Raw genomic sequence first — 11,042 nt, forward strand, 5'->3', positions numbered from 1 at the left:
CTAAATCACGAAGTCCAATATTCGGATACATTGAGTCAAAATAATTTCTTAACCCGTTGCGTAAAATAGCATTTGGGTTCCCCGCAATATATGCGTCAAAGTAAACACATCGTAACTTATGGGTTTCCCAATGTGATATCCCCCATCTTTCAAACGAAAGTCTCTTATAAACCAAGACATTCTTGGAACGTTCTTCGAATGTCTTACAAACTGATCTCGCCTTAAATAGTTGTGCCGAAGAATTCTGGCCGACTCTAGACAAGATTTCATCAATCATGTCTCCGGGTAGGTCTCTTAAAATATTGGGTTGTCTATCCATTTTGTGTTTTTAAACTGTAAAATAGACAAGAGTTAGTTTCATAAAAAAATACTTATTAATACAAGCAATTTTTACATATATCATAAAGCATAAGAACACTATATTACATATATTACACCACACGAATACAACTATCTTATTCCGACTCGCTCGTTTCTTCTTCTTCGGTTTTGGTTCGTTTTGCCAAGTTTCTAGGGATATATGATGTTCCCCTAATACGAGCCGTCGTTGTCCACATTGGTTTAGAAAAACCTGGTGGTTTAGAGGTTCCCGGGTCATTGTTACAACTTAAGGACTTCGGGGGTTGACGATACATATAAAGTTCATCGGGGTTGGAATTAGATTTCTCTATTTTTATGCCCTTTCCCTTATTATTTTCTTTTGCCTTTTTAAATTCAGTTGGGGTAATTTCTATAACATCATCGGAATTCTCGTCGGAATCCGATTCATCGGAGAATTGGTAATCCTCCCAATATTTTGCTTCCTTGGCGGAAACACCATTGACCATAATTAACTTTGGTCGGTTGGTTGAGGATTTTCTTTTACTTAACCGTTTTATTATTTCCCCCACCGGTTCTATTTCTTCATCCGGTTCCGATTCTTCTTCCGGTTTCGATTCTTCTTCCGGTTCCGACTCTTCTTCCGGTTCCTCTTCGGGAATTTGTGAATCAGTCCACAAATCATTCCAATTTACATTTGACTCTTCATTATTATTAGGTGAGTCAATGGGACTTGTTCTAGAGGTAGACATCTATCACATAATATCAAACACGTTAAGAGATTAATATATCACATAATATTCATATGTTAAAAATATATAGTTTCCAACAAAAATGTTAAGCAATCATTTTTAAAGAAAACACGGTCGAAGTCCAGACTCACTAATGCATCCTAACAAACTCGATAAGACACACTAATGCAAATTTTCTGGTTCTCTAAGACCAACGCTCGGATACCAACTGAAATGTCCCGTTCTTATTGATTAAAAACGTTCCATATTAATTGATTTCGTTGCGAGGTTTTGACCTCTATATGAGACGTTTTTCAAAGACTGCATTCATTTTTAAAACAAACCATAACCTTTATTTCATAAATAAAGGTTTAAAAAGCTTTACGTAGATTATCAAATAATGATAATCTAAAATATCCTGTTTACACACGACCATTACATAATGGTTTACAATACAAATATGTTACATCGAAATCAGTTTCTTGAATGCAGATTTTACACAATATCATACAAACATGGACTCCAAATCTTGTCCTTATTTTAGTATGCAACAGCGGAAGCTCTTAATATTCACCTGAGAATAAACATGCTTTAAACGTCAACAAAAATGTTGGTGAGTTATAGGTTTAACCTATATATATCAAATCGTAACAATAGACCACAAGATTTCATATTTCAATACACATCCCATACATAGAGATAAAAATCATTCATATGGTGAACACCTGGTAACCGACAATAACAAGATGCATATATAAGAATATCCCCATCATTCCGGGACACCCTTCGGATATGATATAAATTTCGAAGTACTAAAGCATCCGGTACTTTGGATGGGGTTTGTTAGGCCCAATAGATCTATCTTTAGGATTCGCGTCAATTAGGGTGTCTGTTCCCTAATTCTTAGATTACCAGACTTAATAAAAAGGGGCATATTCGATTTCGATAATTCAACCATAGAATGTAGTTTCACGTACTTGTGTCTATTTTGTAAATCATTTATAAAACCTGCATGTATTCTCATCCCAAAAATATTAGATTTTAAAAGTGGGACTATAACTCACTTTCACAGATTTTTACTTCGTCGGGAAGTAAGACTTGGCCACTGTTGATTCACGAACCTATAACAATATATACATATATATTAAAGTATGTTCAAAATATATTTACAACACTTTTAATATATTTTGATGTTTTAAGTTTATTAAGTCAGCTGTCCTCGTTAGTAACCTATAACTAGTTGTCCACAGTTAGATGTACAGAAATAAATCGATAAATATTATCTTGAATCAATCCACGACCCAGTGTATATGTATCTCAGTATTGATCACAACTCAAACTATATATATTTTGGAATCAACCTCAACCCTGTATAGCTAACTCCAACATTCACATATAGAGTGTCTATGGTTGTTCCGAAATATATATAGATGTGTCGACATGATAGGTCGAAACATTGTATACGTGTCTATGGTATCTCAAGATTACATAATATACAATACAAGTTGATTAAGTTATGGTTGGAATAGATTTGTTACCAATTTTCACGTAGCTAAAATGAGAAAAATTATCCAATCTTGTTTTACCCATAACTTCTTCATTTTAAATCCGTTTTGAGTGAATCAAATTGCTATGGTTTCATATTGAACTCTATTTTATGAATCTAAACAGAAAAAGTATAGGTTTATAGTCGGAAAAATAAGTTACAAGTCGTTTTTGTAAAGGTAGTCATTTCAGTCGAAAGAACGACGTCTAGATGACCATTTTAGAAAACATACTTCCACTTTGAGTTTAACCATAATTTTTGGATATAGTTTCATGTTCATAATAAAAATCATTTTCTCAGAATAACAACTTTTAAATCAAAGTTTATCATAGTTTTTAATTAACTAACCTAAAACAGCCCGCGGTGTTACTACGACGGCGTAAATCCGGTTTTACGGTGTTTTTCGTGTTTCCAGGTTTTAAATCATTAAGTTAGCATATCATATAGATATAGAACATGTGTTTAGTTGATTTTAAAAGTCAAGTTAGAAGGATTAACTTTTGTTTGCGAACAAGTTTAGAATTAACTAAACTATGTTCTAGTGATTACAAGTTTAAACCTTCGAATAAGATAGCTTTATATGTATGAATCGAATGATGTTATGAACATCATTACTACCTTAATTTCCTTGGATAAACCTACTGGAAAAGAGAAAAATGGATCTAGCTTCAATGGATCCTTGGATGGCTCGAAGTTCTTGAAGCAGAATCATGACACGAAAACAAGTTCAAGTAAGATCATCACTTGAAATAAGATTGTTATAGTTATAGAAATTGAACCAAAGTTTGAATATAATTATTACCTTGTATTAGAATGATAACCTACTGTAAGAAACAAAGATTTCTTGAGGTTGGATGATCACCTTACAAGATTGGAAGTGAGCTAGCAAACTTGAAAGTATTCTTGATTTTATGAAACTAGAACTTTTGGAATTTATGAAGAACACTTAGAACTTGAAGATAGAACTTGAGAGAGATCAATTAGATGAAGAAAATTGAAGAATGAAAGTGTTTGTAGGTGTTTTTGGTCGTTGGTGTATGGATTAGATATAAAGGATATGTAATTTTGTTTTCATGTAAATAAGTCATGAATGATTACTCATATTTTTGTAATTTTATGAGATATTTCATGCTAGTTGCCAAATGATGGTTCCCACATGTGTTAGGTGACTCACATGGGCTGCTAAGAGCTGATCATTGGAGTGTATATACCAATAGTACATACATCTAAAAGCTGTGTATTGTACGAGTACGAATACGGGTGCATACGAGTAGAATTGTTGATGAAACTGAACGAGGATGTAATTGTAAGAATTTTTGTTAAGTAGAAGTATTTTGATAAGTGTATTGAAGTCTTTCAAAAGTGTATAAATACATATTAAAACACTACATGTATATACATTTTAACTGAGTCGTTAAGTCATCGTTAGTCGTTACATGTAAGTGTTGTTTTGAAACCTTTAGGTTAACGATCTTGTTAAATGTTGTTAACCCAATGTTTATAATATCAAATGAGATTTTAAATTATTATATTATCATGATATTATCATGTATGAATATCTCTTAATATGATATATATACATTAAATGTCTTTACAACGATAATCGTTACATATATGTCTCGTTTAAAAATCATTAAGTTAGTAGTCTTGTTTTTACATATGTAGTTCATTGTTAATATACTTTATGATATGTTTTCTTATCATAGTATCATGTTAACTATATATATATATATCCATATATATGTCATCATATAGTTTTTACAAGTTTTAACGTTCGTGAATCACCGATCAACTTGGGTGGTCAATTGTCTATATGAAACATATTTCAATTAATCAAGTCTTAACAAGTTTGATTGCTTAACATGTTGGAAACATTTAATCATGTAAATATCAATCTCAATTAATATATATAAACATGGAAAAGTTCGGGTCACTACACCCGGAACGTAAGTCAATCTTGGAATAAACAGACGAGCCTTGTAGTTGATCAAATAAGTCATCGATTCTCGGTAGTGGGTAGCGGTTCTTGATGGTAAGTTTGTTCAACTCTCGGTAGTCGATACACAACCTGAATGTACCATCTTTCTTCTTGACAAACAAAACAGGAGCTCCCCACGGTGATGTGCTTGGTCGAATGAAACCACGCTCTAAAAGTTCTTGTAATTAGCTTTGTAGTTCTTTCATCTCGCTGGGTGCGAGTCTGTAAGGAGCACGAGCTATTGGTGCAGCTCCTGGTACAAGATCTATTTGAAATTCAACGGATCGATGTGGGGGTAATCCTGGTAATTCTTTCGGAAATACATCAGGAAATTCTTTTGCGACGGGAACATCATTGATGCTCTTTTCTTCAGTTTGTACTTTCTCGACGTGTGCTAGAACAGCATAGCAACCTTTTCTTATTAGTTTTTGTGCCTTCAAATTACTAATAAGATGTAGCTTCATGTTGCCCTTTTCTCCGTACACCATTAAGGGTTTTCCTTTTTCTCGTATAATGCGAATTGCATTTTTGTAACAAACGATCTCTGCTTTCACTTCTTTCAACCAGTCCATACCGATTATCACATCAAAACTCCCTAACTCTACTGGTATCAAATCAATCTTAAATGTTTCGCTAACCAGTTTAATTTCTCGATTCCGACATATATTATCTGCTGAAATTAATTTACCATTTGCTAATTCGAGTAAAAATTTACTATCCAAAGGCGTCAATGGACAACTTAATTTAGCACAAAAATCTCTACTCATATAGCTTCTATCCGCACCCGAATCAAATAAAACGTAAGCAGATTTATTGTCAATAAGAAACGTACCCGTAACAAGATCCGGGTCTTCCTGTGCCTCTGCCGCATTAATATTGAAAACTCTTCCGCGGCCTTGTCCATTCGTGTTCTCCTGGTTCGGGAAATTTCTAATAATGTGGCCTGGTTTTCCACATTTATAACAAACTACATTGGCATAACTTGCTCCGACACTACTTGCTCCGCCATTACTCGTTCCGACAGCATTTGTTCCTTTCGTTCTGTTAACCCCTGGTCCGTAGACATCACACTTCGTCGCGCTATGACCATTTCTTTTACACTTGTTGCAAAATTTGGTGCAGAACCCCGAGTGATACTTTTCACACCTTTGGCATAGCTGCTTCTGATTGTTGTTGTTGTTGCGGTTATTATTGTTGTTGGGATGATTGTTGTAGCTGCTGTTGTTGTTGTTGTTGTTGTTGTTGTTGTTGGGCCTTTTGTTGTAGTTGCGATTGATGTTGCGATTGTTGGGATAATTGTTGCGATTATTGTTGTAATTACTGTTGTTGTTGTATTGGTGATTCTTATCACCGTTTTCCTCCCACTTTCTTTTGACTTGCTTCACATTGGCCTCTTCAGCAGTCTGTTCTTTAATTCTTTCTTCAATCTGGTTCACTAGTTTGTGAGCCATTCTACATGCCTGTTGTATGGAGGCGGGCTCGTGTGAACTTATATCTTCTTGGATTCTTTCCGGTAATCCTTTCACAAACGCGTCGATCTTCTCTTCCTCATCTTCGAATGCTCCCGGACACAATAGGCACAATTCTGTGAATCGTCTTTCGTACGTGGTAATATCAAATCCTTGGGTTCGTAACCCTCTAAGTTCTGTCTTGAGCTTATTGACCTCGGTTCTGGGACGGTACTTCTCGTTCATCAAGTGCTTGAATGCTGACCACGGTAGTGCGTACGCATCGTCTTGTCCCACTTGCTCTAGATAGGTATTCCACCATGTTAACGCAGAACCTGTGAAGGTATGCGTAGCGTACTTTACTTTGTCCTCTTCAGTACACTTACTTATGGCAAACACCGATTCGACCTTCTCGGTCCACCGTTTCAATCCGATCGGTCCTTCGGTTCCATCAAATTCCAAAGGTTTGCAGGCAGTGAATTCTTTGTAGGTGCATCCTACACGATTTCCTGTACTGCTAGATCCAAGGTTATTGTTGGTATGTAGCGCAGCCTGTACTGCCGCTATGTTTGAAGCAAGAAAGGCACGAAATTCCTCTTCGCTCATATTCAAGGTTTGTCGAGTAGTCGGTGCCATTTCCTTCAAATAGTCAAATGAAACAAGTTAATCATATAGAATATTAAGAGTAGTCAGTAGTATCTCGTAGCATAATATGAACTCATTTATAAAAGCTTTTTCTTCATATTAGCATTTTATAAGTTTAAATTCGGGTAGTACCTACCCTTTAAGTTCATACTTAGTAGCTAATATACAATTCAACTACTACAATTCTATATGAAAAACTGATTATAATAATATTTCGCGTTCAAACTTTTACACAATATTTTACAAACTTACAATACCGCTTATTTTACATATAGCATGAAATATAGCACACAATAAATTTGATACAAGATGGTTGTGAAGATAATCCTAGCTAGTACACAAGTCGTTCAGTAAAGGCAATAAAGACACGTAATTCATACGTCCAGAAACAAGTCATGCATTCTGGTTTTACTAGGACTACTTCCCATCCTTGGTCTTGTGGAACATAACCGTTATGGCCGTTGATAAGACAGCGTGTTGTAACGTCGTCAAAGGGATGAGGGTTACGTAATATCCAACAGTCCCTTAACAATCTAAAAACCTCATTTCTTACCCGAATTACCGACTCCGTCACTTGTGGGAATGTTTTGTTTAATAGTTGTAGCCCGATGTTCTTGTTCTCACTTTGGTGAGAAGCGAACATTACTAAGCCGTAAGCATAACATGCTTCTTTATGTTGCATGTTAGCCGCTTTTTCTAAATCACAAAGTCCTATATTCGGATATATTGAGTCAAAATAATTTCTTAACCCGTTGCGTAAAATAGCATTTGGGTTCCCCGCAATATATGCGTCAAAGTAACACATCGTAACTTATGGATTTCCCAATGTGATATCCCCCATCTTTCGAACGAAAGACTTTAATAAACCAAGGAATTCTTGGAACGTTCTTCGAATGTCTTACAAACTGATCTCGCCTTAAATAGTTGTGCCGAGGAATTCTGGCCGACTCTAGACAAGATTTCATCAATCATGTCTCCGGGTAGGTCTCTTAAAATATTGGGTTGTCTATCCATTTTGTGTTTTTAAACTGTAAAATAGACAAGAGTTAGATTCATAAAAAAATACTTATTAATACAAGCAATTTTTACATATATCATAAAGCATACGAACACTATATTACATATATTACACCACACGAATACAACTATCTTATTCCGACTCGCTCGTTTCTTCTTCTTCGGTTTTGGTTCGTTTTGCCAAGTTTCTAGGGATATATGATGTTCCCCTAATACGAGCCGTCGTTGTCCACATTGGTTTAGAAAAACCTGGTGGTTTAGAGGTTACCGGGTCATTGTTACAACTTAAGGACTTCGGGCGTTGACGATACATATAAAGTTCATCGGGGTTGGAATTAGATTTCTCTATTTTTATGCCCTTTCCCTTATTATTTTCTTTTGCCTTTTTAAATTCAGTTGGGGTAATTTCTATAACATCATCGGAATTCTCGTCGGAATCCGATTCATCAGAGAATTGGTAATCCTCCCAATATTTTGCTTCCTTGGCGGAAACACCATTGACCATAATTAACCTTGGTCGGTTGGTTGAGGATTTTCTTTTACTTAACCGTTTTATTATTTCCCCCACCGGTTCTATTTCTTCATCCGGTTCCGATTCTTCTTCCGGTTCCGATTCTTCTTCCAGTTCCGACTCTTCTTCCGGTTCCTCTTCGGGAACTTGTGAATCAGTCCACGAATCATTCCAATTTACATTTGACTCTTCATTATTATTAGGTGAGTCAATGGGACTTGTTCTAGAGGTAGACATCTATCACATAATATCAAACGCGTTAAGAGATTAATATATCACATAATATTCACATGTTAAAAATATATAGTTTCCAACAACATTTGTTAAGCAATCATTTTTCAAGTAAACACGGTCGAAGTCCAGACTCACTAATGCATCCTAACAAACTCGATAAGACACACTAATGAAAAATTCTGGTTCTCTAAGACCAACGCTCGGATACCAACTGAAATGTCCCGTTCTTATTGATTAAAAACGTTCCATATTAATTGATTTCGTTGCGAGGTTTTGACCTCTATATGAGACGTTTTTCAAAGACTGCATTCATTTTTAAAACAAACCATAACCTTTATTTCATAAATAAAGGTTTAAAAAGCTTTACGTAGATTATCAAATAATGATAATCTAAAATATCCTGTTTACACACGACCATTACATAATGGTTTACAATACAAATATGTTACATCGAAATCAGTTTCTTGAATGCAGTTTTTACACAATATCATACAAACATGGACTCCAAATCTTGTCCTTATTTTAGTATGCAACAGCGGAAGCTCTTAATATTCACCTGAGAATAAACATGCTTTAAACGTCAACAAAAATGTTGGTGAGTTATAGGTTTAACCTATATATATCAAATCGTAACAATAGACCACAAGATTTCATATTTCAATACACATCCCATACATAGAGATAAAAATCATTCATATGGTGAACACCTGGTAACCGACATTAACAAGATGCATATATAAGAATATCCCCATCATTCCGGGACACCCTTCGGATATGATATAAATTTCGAAGTACTAAAGCATCCGGTACTTTGGATGGGGTTTGTTAGGCCCAATAGATCTATCTTTAGGATTCGCGTCAATTAGGGTGTCTGTTCCCTAATTCTTAGATTACCAGACTTAATAAAAAGGGGCATATTCGATTTCGATAATTCAACCATAGAATGTAGTTTCACGTACTTGTGTCTATTTTGTAAATCATTTATAAAACCTGCATGTATTCTCATCCCAAAAATATTAGATTTTAAAAGTGGGACTATAACTCACTTTCACAGATTCTTACTTCGTCGGGAAGTAAGACTTGGCCACTGGTTGATTCACGAACCTATAACAATATATACATATATATCAAAGTATGTTCAAAATATATTTACAACACTTTTAATATATTTTGATGTTTTAAGTTTATTAAGTCAGCTGTCCTCGTTAGTAACCTACAACTAGTTGTCCACAGTTAGATGTACAGAAATAAATCGATAAATATTATCTTGAATCAATCCACGACCCAGTGTATACGTATCTCAGTATTGATCACAACTCAAACTATATATATTTTGGAATCAACCTCAACCCTGTATAGCTAACTCCAACATTCACATATAGAGTGTCTATGGTTGTTCCGAAATATATATAGATGTGTCGACATGATAGGTCGAAACATTGTATACGTGTCTATGGTATCTCAAGATTACATAATATACAATACAAGTTGATTAAGTTATGGTTGGAATAGATTTGTTACCAATTTTCACGTAGCTAAAATGAGAAAAATTATCCAATCTTGTTTTACCCATAACTTCTTCATTTTAAATCCGTTTTGAGTGAATCAAATTGCTATGGTTTCATATTGAACTCTATTTTATGAATCTAAACAAAAAAAGTATAGGTTTATAGTCGGAAAAATAAGTTACAAGTCGTTTTTGTAAAGGTAGTCATTTCAGTCGAAAGAACGACGTCTAGATGACCATTTTAGAAAACATACTTCCACTTTGAGTTTAACCATAATTTTTGGATATAGTTTCATGTTCATAATAAAAATCATTTTCTCAGAATAACAACTTTTAAATCAAAGTTTATCATAGTTTTTAATTAACTAACCCAAAACAGCCCGCGGTGTTACTACGACGGCGTAAATCCGGTTTTACGGTGTTTTTCGTGTTTCCAGGTTTTAAATCATTAAGTTAGCATATCATATAGATATAGAACATGTGTTTAGTTGATTTTAAAAGTCAAGTTAGAAGGATTAACTTTTGTTTGCGAACAAGTTTAGAATTAACTAAACTATGTTCTAGTGATTACAAGTTTAAACCTTCGAATAAGATAGCTTTATATGTATGAATCGAATGATGTTATGAACATCATTACTACCTTAAGTTCCTTGGATAAACCTACTGGAAAAGGGAAAAATGGATCTAGCTTCAATGGATCCTTGGATGGCTCGAAGTTCTTGAAGCAGAATCATGACACGAAAACAAGTTCAAGTAAGATCATCACTTGAAATAAGATTGTTATAGTTATAGAAATTGAACCAAAGTTTAAATATGATTATTACCTTGTATTAGAATGATAACCTACTATAAGAAACAAAGATTTCTTGAGGTTGGATGATCACCTTACAAGATTGGAAGTGAGCTAGCAAACTTGAAAGTATTCTTGATTTTATGAAACTAGAACTTTTGGAATTTATGAAGAACACTTAGAACTTGAAGATAGAACTTGAGAGAGATCAATTAGATGAAGAAAATTGAAGAATGAAAGTGTTTGTAGGTGTTTTTGGTCGTTGGTGTATGGATTAGATATAAAGGATATGTAATTTTGTTTTCATGTAAATAAGT

Source organism: Rutidosis leptorrhynchoides, chromosome 3, assembly GCF_046630445.1.
Source record: "Rutidosis leptorrhynchoides isolate AG116_Rl617_1_P2 chromosome 3, CSIRO_AGI_Rlap_v1, whole genome shotgun sequence".
In the NCBI taxonomy this organism is placed as follows: Eukaryota; Viridiplantae; Streptophyta; class Magnoliopsida; order Asterales; family Asteraceae; genus Rutidosis; species Rutidosis leptorrhynchoides.